Genomic DNA, 15,569 nt, shown 5'->3' with positions numbered 1-15,569 from the left:
GCCCTTCCACCTATGAGAATTACTACCCAGACCTACAACTGAACCTCCTGGAGACAACACGTAACAGCTCTCAGATTCTGCTCCTGTGTAAACAGCATTTAAAAAATACATATGCTTTCATTGATTTCAGAGAGAAAGGGAGAGGGAGAGACAGAAACATCAATGATGAGAGAGAATCATCGTTCAGCTGCCTCCTGCATGCCTCTTACTGGGGATGGAGCCTGCAACCCAGGCATGTGCTCTGACAGGGAATCGAACTATGACCTCCTGGTTCATGGGTCAACTCTCAACCACGGAGCCACACCAGTTGGGCTATAAAGAGCATTTTTAAATGGACATTAAAGACTATAGAAACCCTTTGGAAAGGGGAAGTGTTTTATCAGAAAAGCTATGACCCTGGAAACAACCTAGAAGTCCAACTTGAAGTGCAGACACATGTAAATATATGTTAATGCATTCAAAATGCTAACAACAGGGCGTGGCACACAGTAGGCATGATATAGTTTTAGATGTAGCTTAATAGGAATTTGTAATAACTTGGGAAAGCATGTCACTGTGTTGGGGAAAAAAGTAAGGTACAGAACTATGTATGGAATACTCTCAACTACTTACTGTATATACAATATTTGCATCTGCTGACACAGCACAGTGGAAACGCAAAATACATCACAAGGTTTACAGGATATATTCCCCAGGTGGGAAGGATAAAAGATTTTTAGTTTCGTTAAGTTGTATTAGACTTTTCAAAATTTCTATAATAAGCATAATTTTTATAGTCAGGAAAGAAAATAGATATATACATACTATTTTAGAAAAAAATACCTAACAATTGACTACACCTACCTTTTATCATAAAAAATAAGGAATAAAGATAGTTTTCTAAAACAACATAAAGCTTGCAGAAATGAAGACTTCAGATGATACATAAAGGTCCATTTGAGAAATCACATTGAGGAAAAAAAACCCTTCCAAGAAAGATCATCTTTCTTTTCCCCTAACTTAAGCCTTACTATACTTTTGGGGGTGGCCATCTATACACTATTAATTTAGTTAAATGGTCCTGGGCTCTGAGACCCAGCTCAGAATCTCCTGCCCTCTGCTCTGTGTTTCATCCCTAAGGCCTGGCGTGTGGCTGCGGGCAGTCTACTTCACTGTCCCACGTGTGCCTCTCTACTTTACGTGTCCGTTCCCCAGGGACAGGTATCCAGGTGCCTCCAACTCCCACTCCCACAAACACGCCCTGCCACCAGATGAGATCTGTGCTGGGCCCCGGTCCTGCCAGACCTCTGTCCAGGACCAGGCTCACAGCAGCGCAGAAGAGAGCGCCACTTTCTTTTTAGCGGGCGCAGTGCCCACGCTAACCATCCCAGACCTCCCTCTGTATGAGAGCGTTGTCAGACAAAGTGAAAGCCACAAGGAGGGCTCAGGGCAAAACCCTGCCACTGCTCACACACGTGCCCACAGGAGGATCGGTGCTGCCCGGGCATGTGAAGGTCTTTCCTGCCGCGGGCCTTCTACACTTGCAGAGCACTGAGCCGGAAATGTCACACGTAGCAGTGACCAGGAAGAAAGGCCTGGGCCCTGAGAACGATGGGGACATAACACCATATCAGCCCCGGCGACCTGTGGCTTTTTGTCAGACAGACTAGCACGTTGATTAAGAGTAGGGACTCTGGAGCCAGACTGTGCGGCTCAAACCCCGACTCCCGCACTCACTATCTGTGTGGCTCTGGGCAAACGACTTTACCTGCTGAGCCTTAGTTCCTCATCTGTTAAGGTGGTCTTTCCTACCAGTGTCATAGGATATTATCAGGATAAGTAAGTTAATATATAAAAATGCTAACAGTGCCTAGCATAAAATAAGCATTATGTAAATGTCAGCTTGTATTATTGTTATTAAATGAGGAATAAATAAATTCCTATCTGGTGTCAGCCTCAGTTTTTTTAAATTAAATTTATTGGGGTGATACTGGCTAATAAAATTATATAGGTTTCAAGTGTACAATTCTGGTACATTATCTGTATATTACACAGTGTGTCCACCGCCTGAAGTCAAATCTTCCATCACCATATATTTAACCCCCTTCCCTCGCCCCGTCCCCTTCCTTCTGGTAGCCATCATACTGCTGTCTGTGTCTATGAGTTTTTGTTTATTCATTTGTTGCTTTCAGAGCCTCAGTTATTTTGGATTCCTGTTAGTCACATCCAAACTTAACCTAATTCCAAAATGTACCTTAAAAATAAGTCAATTTTCAAAGTTTCCATTTCCACCCTTTGGTCTTAAGGAGAAGTGCTAACAACATGGGGTCTTACGGTGGCAAGATGCCACAACCGGTAACTGTGCCAATTCCAAACGTTTAGCTGTCTGTCCAGGAAGCAAGGGACCAACAGACAGACGCTGAGCCTTCTTAGGGGGTGTCGATTCGGGGCTGCTGTTTCCCCACACTCTGCCCTTGTGCCAGGCCTTCCCTTTAGCCCTTTGCTTTTGCAGGCAGTGGGACAGTTCACCAGCACTTCCGAGAGCAGGAAGAGTTTCGTTCTAGTGTGCTGCCTGCTGGGAGGATAAAATTCACACATTCAGTCAAAAACTGTGAGCTGAGCGCACCAGCAAAAAGCAGCAGCGGCAGGGAGGCCCAGCTCTCTGAAGGGCCTCACTCAGCATAAACAGTCTGTTCAGAAGGATCATTAGGCGTCCCACTTGAGGAAATTCAGCATCTAACTGAGCTGGACCGGGAAACCATGCCAGCAACGCAGTCTCGAATGAGGACGGTGTCTTCGGTTGTTAGAGACACAGGGCAGTCAGGGCTCAAACTGGTGGGAATGAGATTTTAAGGATTATTTTATGGCTATTTTAGGAGACAAAGCATCCAAATAGAGGAAACCGAAAGCTCCTTATAAAAATCAAATTGCCTACTGTGGACTTGCCAAGAACATGCCCATTTATTAGCTGATAAAGTGTACTTGAGTTCTGGCTCCTGTCAAATGTTTATTTTTCTGAGAACTCCAAGTCCTGGCCTAAAATCAGCCTCACATACGCCTCAAGAGCTCCTCAATAGCTTTGGGGGGAAAAGCTGGTTTTGCTTAAACTGATAAGAGGAACCTGTGCACTCACTGCTCTAGGCATTGCCCAGGAACCATCGGTGACCGGGCAACCCCCATGCCCACACTGTGGCTGCCGGGTCAGAAGATGCAGCCTGACTGGCGCAGGCCGGGTTCCGGCAGCCGACTGCAGACGGGGTCTCTTCCCCAGCCTCTGGCCTACCTGAGTCCTGTCTTTGTTTTTTCTAAACTAAACTCATTAGAATATCTCACATCTTTTCCGATCACAAAAGTAAACTGATTGAGAAAAGGAAAATGTAAATCTTTTTGGCCATCCATCTAAAGAATTTCATAAAACAGAAACATTTTTCATCCAAAAAAGTTTTAAGAAAAGTGTCAAGGAATTCATGCAGTTACCTGTACGCAATAATTTTTAAGTGGTTCAGCTGCCACAACAATGCAGGGCTAGGTATTATCTGTTTAGTACTTTCAGGCAGGTATGTGATGGCAGCGACCACGACAAGGTGCCATCACCAGCCTCAGTATGGAGAGGGCGAGGCCCTCAGCTAATGATGGGAAAGTCAAGCCACCGCAGAGGAAGGAGAGTGAGAAGAGCTGGTCTCTCCCAGGGATGGGGTCAGAGGAAAGACTTCTGAGGTTCCTACAGAGCAGAGACTAGAGCAGTGGTGGCGAACCTATGACACGCATGTCAGAGGTGACACGCAAACTCATTTTTTTGGTTGATTTTTCTTTGTTAAATGGCATTTAAATATATAAAATAAATATCAAAAATATAAATCTTTGTTTTACTATGGTTGCAAATATCAAAAAATTTCTATATGTGACACGGCACCAGAATTAAGTTAGGGTTTTTCAAAATGCTGACACACCGAGCTCAAAAGGTTCGCCATCACTGGACTAGAGGGAGGAGGCTCTGTTTCACGAAAATCATGTACCAAACTGTGTGAGAGATGAGCTATTGTAAAGACACAGAGAAGCAGCTGACCCTGGAGCCCCTCCTGATTCTGTGCCTGTCAAGCAGGGTAGTGGCTAAAAGCTGGACATGAACTCAGACTAACATACAGGCTCTGGGTATATACTACCAGTGTCATGACACCCTGAGTGAAATTAATTAAAAAAACAAAATACCACCAAATTTTCTCTATTTCTGTATTACTTTTACTCTTATTTAGCAACCGTGAGTGGCTGCTGGTTAACTGGGCCTCTTGGTGCTGCCTGTAGGATCCAGCCTACAACAGATATTTAGGTTGTTTACAATTTTTGTGCATATGAAATTATATGAGCCCAAACTCTGTGAGTATTCAGATCATGGGGGCAAGGAGAGCAGGTCCAGCACACACCTAACTTTCGAGGACCTGCCCAAAGATCACCCACTGGGCGCGTGTCACCGTGGTCCCTGAGGCCAAGGTCAGCTGCTCAGAGGCTCCTCATTAGGCTCCACCATCTTGAATGTGCTGGCTACCTCAATTTCTCCTCTGTCAGCTTCTCACTTATTCTTGGGGTTGGATGAGAGTGAACGCGCAAGTGAGGAAGCACGCACACGTCCCTCGTGCCACGCGCCAGGGAGAGCAGGCGAGTTCTCAGCCCAGAGACGACAAGCCGCAACTGACCTTGGAGTCCTCCCTCCTCCCTGATAGTAAATTCAGCACTGGGCATCCACTGCTCTCAAGGGCCAGCTGAAAGCAGCTCGTGCCGCACTCTGACTGGTTGTCTCCAGACACACGTCCACGGCTGGGAAGAGCCTCAAACAGCCCTCAACTGCCTGTCACATGGGAAGCTGCCTCAGCTGTGAAGGCAGGGCCAGCAGGCATCTTGAGGAAAGGGTTAGAGTCCCAAATAGGGTGAGCGCTAAAAAATTCAGCATCAGCTCCATCCCCCCAATAGCATTAAAATAGAGAATGACATATCCTCACTGTGTGATTCAATTATCAAGTTTAGAGATAGGCAAAACTGACTAAGGAAGTTACCCTTGCTGAGGCAGGTGGCGGGGGGGGGGGGGTGGTGGTGGTATTGGGGGCGGGGGGCTAGGTGGGAACCCGAGGTGACTTCTGCATGCTGGGAATGTTCCATGTCCTGATACGGGTGCTGGTTATTTATTGGAAATTTATCAAGCTGTGCATGTATGATACATGTACTTTAAAATATGTATGTTTTATCTCAATGTAAAGTTTACATTTAAAAACTTTTTTAATCCTCAACCCAGGACAGGCCTTTTTAAATTGATTTTAGAGATAGAGGAAGGGAGGAGACAAGGAGAGAGGAAGAGGGAGAGAAACATTGATGCAAGAGAGAAACATTGATTGGATGTCCCCCTCCCCCCGACAACCCAAGTATGCACCCAGACCAGGAATCAAACCCACGACCCCTCAGAGCACAGGATGACACTTCAAGCAACTGAGCCTCACTGGCCAGGTTAAAGTTCACATTTAAAAGAGGAAAAGGGAATGTCCTCGTAAGGCAATAATGAAACCCCACCATTAGTTTTTCCAGTTTTATCTTTGGCATCCACACCACATCAGGCAGGGAAGAACAGGACTGGCAGGGTGGGTACCACATGCAGAGTCGATGTGAGTGGAGAATGAGGCCTCCCACTGACTGAGAGCTGGGGCTGCAGGATAATCCACAGCCCAGGAGCACGACATGGCAGTATGTGGGGCATTTAATATTAACTTATTTCCTCTGAAATTTTGAGGTAACTATCAAAAATTAACTGGCTTGCCCCCTTGCCTCCTTCAGGGCTTTGCTCAAACATCCTCTTCGCAATGTGACCTGGCTCACCACTCTGTTTAAAACCTGCTCCCGTTCCACTCTTGCCAATGGCACACCTCTGTCCGTTCCAGCTTCATTTTCTCCGTAGCACCATCACAATCCAACTAACACCTATTTTTCTATTTGTTGTGTTTCTGTAGGAAAGGGATTTCTTTTTACGTGTAATTTACACACAGCCGACACATATAAGTGCACAGTTCTGTTCTGACACATGTAGGCTTCAGTGCAAACATGCCCCAATCCAAAGAGAGAACGCCGCCATCCCCCAGAGGGTTTCCGGGGCCTCTCCCAGGCAGTCTCCACCCGCCAAGCACTGTTCTGGTTTCCGCCGCCACAGATCCTTTAAACTCTATTTAAGTGAAATTATACAATGTGTACTTCCTTTGTTCAACATAATGGTTTGACGTGGTTTCTTCCATGTTGTTGCCTTTAATCAGTAGTTTGTCTTTCTTATTGCTAAGTACTTTTCCAATGTATGATTATCCATTTTCCTGTTAACAGATATTTAGGTTGTTTACAATTTTTGTCTATACGAATAAAGTTGCTGTGAATATTGTTGTACAGCCTTTAAGGATGATAAGCTTTCCTTTTCCTTGAATAAATAACTAGAAGTAAACGGCAGATTTTTGCCTACTTTGTTTATGGGCACACCCCCAGTGCCGACAGTGGCTGGCCCAGGATAGGTGCTCAATAAAAACTTGCTGAGGAGTGATGGCTCTCCATCGCCATCCCTCAGCAGGGAGAACTGGCTAACCTGCACAGTAGAGCATTGTATGTGATTCACTGCCCTCCAGTGGCCAAGCCCAGCAAAGCCATACCAATTCCTGGATATCTTGCAAAGTTCTCACAATCTTTTCATTCTCTCATTGCTCTAGATCTGTGGAATGCATATTTGGGAGACAAAGTGAAGGCACTGGGAATATAGAGATGTTTACAAATAGTCTCTGGCCTCGAAGAATCATACAGTCGGGTGGCAGAGGGCAGGAGGGAAACACAGACAGTAGCTTGCATTGTGGGAAGCGCTACAGTGAAATGTACAGGGTTACTATGGAGAGTGCCACTGGGGGAGGGGGCCAGGGGGAAGTCTCAGGACAGGCTTCCAGGAGGAAGGGGAGTCTTAAAGGAGCACAAGGATTAGCCTAACTGTGGTCAGCAAACCACGGCTCGCGAGCCACATGCGGCTCTTTGGCCCCTTGAGTGTGGCTCTTCCACAAAATACCATGTGCGGGCACGCATGTACAGTGCGATTGAAACTTTGTGGCCCATGCGCAGAAGTCGGTATTTTGTGGAAGAGCCGGTATTTTGTGGAAGAGCCACACTCAAGGGGCCAAAGAGCCGCATGTGGCTCGTGAGCTGCGGTTTGCCGAGCCGCAGTTTGCCGACCACTGGCCTAGGGGATAAAAGGATGGCGCAGAAGAAGGAATGATTTAAAATGTCAATGCAGGATTGCTGAGCTTCAGGGTGATGCAGGGCGTTGCTCGCCCAGGGCCTAGCACAACAGCTAGAGAACCTGGACATTTTCACCTGTAGGTGATGGGATGCTACTAGGGGCTTTAAGCCAGTGGTTCTCAACCTTCTGGCCCTTTAAATACAGTTCCTCATGTTGTGACCCAACCATAAAATTATTTTCGTTCTACTTCATAACTGTAATGTTGCTACTGTTATGAATTGTAATGTAAATATCTGATATGCAGGATGGTCTTAGGCGATCCCTGTGAAAGGGTCGTTCGACCGCCAAAGGGGTCGCAACCCACAGGTTGAGAACCACTGCTTTAAGCGGAGGGGCTACATGGGCAAGTATGTGCTTAAATGGTGTGGAAGATGGGTTTGAAGGGGATATAATTGGAGATGAGGAAACACACTTGACCATTTCAGCAGTCCAGGCCTGACCTAGACCAGTCATAGGATAAATGGAGAGGAAACAGCTTCCAGAAATATTGAGCACGTAAAATCATCAAAGCTTTGTAACTTACTGGATATGAAGAGTGAGAAAAAGGAATAATCAACACTCCTTAGCATTTCTGACTTAAGAGACAGGAAATGCTGCTGAGGGGAAGGGGTGGCTGGTATGGGGAGCAGAGGAGTCAGTCAAACACCGCATCTAGGAGCCAAGGGGAGGCAAGGCCTGCCAGCTGTCCACACACAACTGTCCCCCTTCCTCCTTGGTGACAGGACCCTAAGGGCACTGGCCACCTGGGATGCAGACTGTTTTCCAGCAGCACTGCAGACAGTTACAGACATGAGCCTAAGTTCGGATGAAAGAGACTTGAGCCCAAGCATCACGTACATCGGAAGTGTCCTTAAAGGGAAGGAGCAAGCCTTCCTCCCTTTCCTCCTCCACACCGGCCAGAACTCACAGCTACGCTGGGTCACGAGAAGGAAGCCATGCGCTGAGAATACAGAACAAGAGAAGGGAGCCTGGACCCCTGATGTCTGCGAGCAGCGTGCAAGCCCTGTACTAACCTCTTGACTTATAATGTGAGAGAAAGCAGCTTTTCTCTCCCGCTGAAGGTAGCCCTTCCTAGGTGGGCATCCACGACAAGGGGGACTGTCACGCAGGGAACCGGGTGCATGTGACAAGTAGGGGGGAGCCTGCCCTCGGGAGTTCCGGTGCCGTTGTGCTTCTCAACACCCTGAAATGCAAATGCTCCTGTGCGGCGTCAGGCAGAGAACAGGCGTTGCTCCACGCCGGTCCAGTTGCACCGAAAGAAATCACCAGGCTTGTCTCTTCCTTTGAAAACAGGACATGCCCTGAGCCCCTGTGTGATTTCCTCATATGTGTCACTTTAGTTGCTGTTAAGCAGCTTATTTCGGTGATGACCTCACTGTCAATTACATGTTAACTTACTATGTTCAGAGCTAGATCAATAATATCATCTAAGTCCAAAGGCTTATAGATTACAGACTAGAGGTACTCTGCAGTCTCAGGGATCATAGTCCAGAGATGGTATCTCCCCGGGGTGACCCTCTAGCACGGTCACCCTGGACCCTGACACGGGCTTATCCATAGAGGCCCCTTCTGTCTGAGAAGGAAGCTGCCTGAGGGTGAGGCTGGTATGGACAACTTCTCTATCAACTCAGAGGATGTCTGGATCTGTTCTCAACTATTTTACAGAAAACATGGCACAAAGCATGAAGCAAGTTCAGGTACTAATTTATGAAAGTGACAGGGAACAGATGGGGTAGGACGTAGGAGAGAGGCCAAATAACGTCCAGGAGGCAAGTGGGTCCCACAGCCTTATCAGGGCAGATCCTCCACGCGACAACTCAGGGAGATGGGCAGAGGGCTGAGGCTGCCAGGCTGCACAGGAGGCCGAGGGCAGCTGCCTGGCCTGATCCCTGAGCACAGCATACCCAGGCCTCCTGAATTAGGGAGCATCATATCGGAGAGGTCACAGCAAAATCTTTCCAGCGGCTGCCTCATGAGGATCCGGCACCATTAGAGAAGGGGATAAGAGAAGGATTATTACTCAGAGAAGAGAATTATTCTTGAAGGCCACAATGTTGTATCTGCTCCAAGAAAAGCCTTGAGGCTGTAGAAAAATCTATATGCTTTGTTTCTTTGAAACATAATTTATATCCATCAACTGATGAGCAGATAAAGCGTGGCATAGCCACACAATGAAATACTATTGAATACTAAAAAGGAATGAAGTACTGACAATGCTACAGTATGGATGAAACAAAAATATGCTAAGTGAACTATATTTAAATAAAGACTCCCGAACCTTCTGGTCATCTGACTTTGGGCAAGTATTTAACCTTTCTAATCCTTAGCTGGCTTATCTATAAAATGGGGATAATAGTACCTCCTTCACAGGATTATTGTGAGGACTAAATAAAATTATTAACAAGGCTTTAGCCCACACATGGTAAGCATTCACATGTAAATAAACAGCAGCTATTATAGTTTTGTTGTCCCCCCTCCAAGTAAAGATGGGTACCGACGGGAAAGGCTCAGAGGTGTTCTCCATGTACTAACTGTACTGACACTCGGAGCTTGGACATCTGGAGATGGCTGCGCCAGCCTTGCTAAGACTTCTAAGTGTCCACTCCTGATGTTTGATCCCCCTGCGTGCTCTGGAAGACTGTGTGTTTAAGAGGTGGCTGCTGCTCAGCAGAGTGTCTCACTAGATGCAAAGAATCACAGAGCTCAAGGAGCAAATCTCTCTATATATAAAAGACTAATATGCTAAGTGTCCGACCATCTGACTGGTCACTATGATGCACATTGACCACCAGGGGACAGATGCTCAACACAGGAGCTACTGAGCTGCAGTGACTTGGCAACGGCGGTTCTCAGGTGATGCACCCCAAAATCGAAGAGGAGGGAGCCTGATTCCTCGCGGGGCTGCATGATTCCACTTTCGGCTGTGGGTTATGTTGTTGCTGGGGCACTGTGGGCCCCAAATCTGGTTTACTGAACACTTGCGTTTGCATTCCACACCCTGTACGACAGCAACTTTGCAGAGTGCCCTCTTGTACTTCGGGACCCCTCGCGGGATGACGGAGAGCCGGTTTTGGCCCAATCCCCACAGGCCAGCCCAAGGGACTCCACTTGTCAGAGGGATCGCCCTCACTCTGCAGACACCAGACACCGGGGAGGGGCCATGGGAGGTTGGCTTCAGGGTGTGTCCAGCCACCTTCTAATTAATTTCCTTTCAATGTGCATGAATCCGTGCACTGGGTCACTAGTCTATATATATAAAACCCGAGCATGCAAATAGACCGAATGGCGGAACAACCGATCAACCAGTCACTATGACGTGTGCTGACCACCAGGGGGTGCACACGGAACATGGCAGGCGTGGGCAGCAGGCGGCAGAGTGCAGAACATGTAGGGTGGAACAACCCGCTACTGGCGCTGGCCCCAATTGCTCTGTGCCGTCAGTGGGTGTGAGTGGGGCTGGCACTGTCAGCATGTGGAAATGGCGTCGGTGGGAGCAGGGCTGCCAGCAGACAGAGGACCAGGGGGCTGCAGTGGGAGGGGCTGGGCAGGCGCAAGGAGGATGCTCCAGGACCCGACCCTGTGCCCACTGCAGCCTCGTGGCCTCATACACAGGCCCCTAGTTAATAGATAAAGCATTAACATTGCCCGAAATGCCAAGGCCTTTTGGGATTTGTCTGTCTGTACCTTACAAAAGAGAGTAAATACTACGTACTCTCTTTTCTTGAATTGCTTTTTTGTTGTTGTTAATCCTCACCAGAAAATATTTTTTCCACTGATTTTTAGAGAGAGTGGAAGGGAGGGAGGAAGGGAAAGTGGGAGGAAGAAAGAGAGAGATAAATATTGATATGAGAGAGATACATCGATTGGTTACCTCCTGTACGAGCCCCAATTGGAGTTGGGGATCGAACCGGCAACCAAGGTATGTGCCCTTGACTGGGTATTGAACCTGTGATCCTTCACTGCATGGGTTGGTGCTCTAACCACTGAGAAACTCCAGTAAAGACTGAAATATGTTTTTATTGCTCTTCAGAAAGAGAGGGGAAAGGAGAAAGAGAGGGAGAGAGAGAAACATACATTGGCTGCCTCCTGCACACCCCCTACTAGAGATCAAGCCTGCAACCCAGGCATATGTCCTCACCTGGGAATTGATCCAGGAACCTTTTGGTGCATGGGAACCAACCAACTGAGCCACACCAACCAGGGCACATGTACTCAGTTTTAAGGATAATGCCAAGAGCTGAACTTTTATCTACTAGGATACTAAATCCCTAACTTGTCCTTTAAAGACTAACTCAGAGCTTCCCCTTAGGTTTTCCTGTTGGAACTGCTGTGTAATGATTATGTTTAGAAGACACAGTCTGATAATAAAAGTAAACTAAACATTAAAAAAAATGCTAAGTGAAAGAAGCCAGACACAAAGACCACATACAATATCATTCCATTTTTATGAAATGTCCAGAATGGCAAATCCAGAGACACAGAGTAGGTTAGCAGTTGCCTAGGGGTAGAGGGAGATGGGGGCTTGGGGCTGATATCTCAGGGGTACAGGGTTTCTTTTTTGGGTGATATGCTAAAATTGAATGTGGTGATGGTTACACAACTCTATATGTATACTAAAAACTATTGAATTGTATACTTTAAGTGAGTGAGTTGTATGATATATGAATTACATCTCAATAAAGATGCTACCAAAAACCACCACAAAACTTAATTTATAAATTCACCACAACACCCATAAAAATTCTGAAGAGTTCCCTATCTCCTGAATTTGGCAAGTTGGTTTTAAAGTCCACCTTGAAGAAGAGCCAAGACAATTTTTTAGAAAGGGTGATGAAAGAGACTGGCCCTAGAATAATAACAAAATATATTATAAAGCTTGAAAATCCAAGCCACGAAGTACTTGCATAGAAATGGAGATAAATGGGAAAGAAATAAGTAGAACTATGTAATAAAGGAATTTATATTATATTATGAAGAGGGATTTCACATTAGTGAAGGGAAGGATGCACTATTTATAAATGGTGCTGAAAAAATGAACTATCCAGTTGGAACAGTAACTTTAAATCTCAATCCCCACCAAACAGGAAAATAAATTACTAATGAAATTTAAAACGCTAAATGTAAATCCAAACCCACAAGAGTGTGAAAACATAGAAGAGTATTTTTAGAATATTGGGGTGGGGAAGAAAGGACTTCCTAAGTAAGATACCAAATCCAAAAGCCATAAAGGAGGAGACATTTCCTCCTCGTCCTCCTCACGCTCTGCAATGACGGGTTTACTTGTTGTGGCCCCACCCTTACCCCCTATTGGAAGGAAGGCACCACAGGGCAGGGCCTAAGTCTGCCATCTTAGTCACTCCTATCCCCTGGCACAGAGTAGGAGCTCAAGAAATGCCTGTCAAATGGACTATATAAAAATTAGGAAGTTCTATATAAGGAGATACAATATATAAAGTTAAAAAACAAATGATGATCTGGGAGGAAAACAATATTAGGTTGAACCATATAAAATTCCTGTGCAGAACAGATAAAAAAAATGGTTGAATATTAGTAATTTTGTGTGGTTCAATCTAATATTTTTAAAGCACACCAGAATAAATATATCTAATCTATAAAAACCTGTTATAAAAGAAGACTAAAAATCTAATAGAAAAAATGGCTAAAAGATTTCAATAATCAGTTCACAAAGACACACACTAATACACATAAGATAAACAACCTCGCTGATGAGTAAGTAGAAATAAATCTGAAACATAAACCACGATATACGTTCCAGATTTGTGTAACACAATTCAACTAAGAGGCTCAGTTTTGCTAAAGATGTGAAGAAAAGTGCACTCAGCCCTAGCCAGGTTGGCTCAGTGGATAGAGCATCGGCCCGCAGACTGAAGGGTCCTGGGTTTGATTCTGGTCAAGAGCATATACCTTGGTTGCAGGCTCGATCCCGACGGTGCATGATGGAGGCAACAAATTAATGTGTCTTTCACACATTGATGTTTCTCTCTGTCTCTCCCTCCCTTCCACTCTCTCTAAAAATCAATGGGAAACCCAGATAGCCTGGCTCTGTGGTTGAGCATCAACCTATGAACCAGGAGCTCATGGTTCGATTCCCGGTCAGGGCATATGCCTGGGTTGCGGGCTCGATCCCCAGTGTGAGGTGTGTAGGAGGCAGCTATCAATGATTATCTCTCATCATTGATGTTTCTATCTCTCTCTCCCTCTCCCTTCCTCTCTGAAATAAATAAACTCAATAAAAATATATTTTTAAAAATAAAAATAAAAAGTATATTTAAAAAAATAAAAATCAATGGGAAAATATCCTCAGGTGAGGATTAACAAAAAAATAAAAATAAAAATAAAGAAAAGTGCACTCAAACATCAGTGGTTGGAATATAAACTGGTGTCAACCTTTTTGGAGTGAAATTTAGTAGTACCTATTTGGGATGCTCTTGGGACTAGCAATTTCACTTCTAGGGACTCTCCTTCAGATAAATATAGATTTTAACTCAAAAACACAGGGAAATATGTACAAGGATATTCATTGCAATGTTATTTATAACAGCTAAAAAGTGTAGATAATTTAAATGTCCTTCTATAGAAGAATTGTTAAATAAACTACAGTAAAGCCTTATTGTGAAAATAAATATAACTGCTAAAAATGATGAGGTGGGGTAGATCTATATGCACAGACTTGGAAAGGAAGCCAGGTTTGTGAATGAGAATAAGCAAGACAGAAAAATATGGATAGGTTGATCCCATTTTTCCAAATGCAACAACAAAGAAAATAGTACAAGCAGTTTATCCACACGCAGGAAAAGTTCTGGAAGAATGCACACCAATGATCACTAGTAGTAGTTATCTCTGGTGGGGGGAGGGTAATAACCTTTCTAAATTGTTTTGATTTTTTAATGAGCATATACTTCTTTTTTTCTTTTTTTATTGATTAAGGTATTACATATGTGTATGAGCATGTACTTCTACTACAATTTTTTTTTTTAAGGCAGAGAGCAATAAGAAATGCGCTTGCTACCTGCTTTCAAGCAGAGAATGGAGTAGAGGGAGCCATTAGAGGTCCAAGGACAAGTATCTGAAATGAGATACCACCGAGTCATATAAAGAGCACAGGTATTGAGGTCAAAAGACCTGGGTTTGAGTTCTAAACGCTCATTAAATCTCTGAACTTTGGATTTCCCACCTGTAAAATGGGCTGATACACCTACCTTAAAGATATATTGGATCCTGGCTGGGTGGCTCAGTTGGTTGGAATATTGTCCTGTACACCAAAATGTTATGGGTTTGATACCGCTTGCGGCACATATGGGAGGCAACTGATCAATGTTTCCCTTTTACATCAATGTCCTACTCTCTCCCCCCTCCCTTTCTCTCTAAAAATCAATAAGAAATAACAACAACAAAAATATTGATTTTTAAAAAGAGAGAGACTGGGGCCTAGTAGATGAAATCAGGTATGTCAAAGTACTTCGCAAATGGTAAAGTGCTTGAAAAATCAGGGTGCCATTCCTGGTTGGTAATGGCGAAGCCCCTCCCTAGGTATGGAAACTGGAAAAACAAGGGCCAACACTGCAGAATCCTAAGGGAAAGAGAGACGGATGGGAACAGATGAGATGTATCAACCAACTAGAATGTGTGGACCAGGTTTGGACTCTAATTCAAACTGTTAAATATATTTATGAGAATCAGGAAAATTTAAATACTGTTGTCTATGAGATTATATTAAGGAGTGATTATTACTTTTTAGATGTAATAATCGCATTATGGCTGTGGGTTTCTTTCATTATTATGTTCTAGAGATACATATGAAAATATTTATGGATGAAATATGATGCTTGATATTGAGATCAGCTCCCAAATAATTCACAAAGCTGAGGGGATGGAGAATGAACAGAGGTACAGATGATACAAGATGGGCTGTTGAAGTTGGGTAATAATTACATGGGGATTTGCACTATATTTTACCTACTTTTACATATGCTTAAAAAATAACATAGCTAAAATGTTTGTAAAAAATGAATGGGCCCCGCCTTCCTAGGTCTAGGAGAGGGGAATCGGAAGTGTGCTGCAGAGGCGAAACAGCTACAGAAGGCTTGCCACAGAAGCCCATGCTGCACTGCATAAACACGGTGGGTCAGCAGGGGGCGCTGACAAGCCAAATACCAACATCAGAATGCAGTCCTATCAAAGAATTGCAAGCAGCAACCAAAAAAATCCCATCAGTTGCATTGCTCTTAAAAAATTAAACACGCAGAATTAAGATACTTCCAATAGCTGA

At 44.7% G+C, this 15,569-nt stretch overlaps 1 protein-coding gene across 2 annotated transcripts in view; it reads right to left on the bottom strand.

Annotated features, from left to right (window-relative positions):
• The window catches only part of TBC1D22B (TBC1 domain family member 22B), a gene marked incomplete at its 5' end in the record, with an annotated part of 75,664 nt that overhangs the window by 18,356 nt on the left and 41,739 nt on the right, over window positions 1-15,569 (bottom strand). The gene's annotated exons all lie outside the window — the stretch shown is intronic.

This window comes from Myotis nattereri, assembly GCF_964212035.1.
Source record: "Myotis nattereri genome assembly, chromosome: 6".
NCBI classification, from domain to species: Eukaryota; Metazoa; Chordata; class Mammalia; order Chiroptera; family Vespertilionidae; genus Myotis; species Myotis nattereri.
The sequence above is the reverse complement of the archived record's forward strand: the minus strand, read 5'-3'. Positions and strand labels throughout refer to the sequence as shown.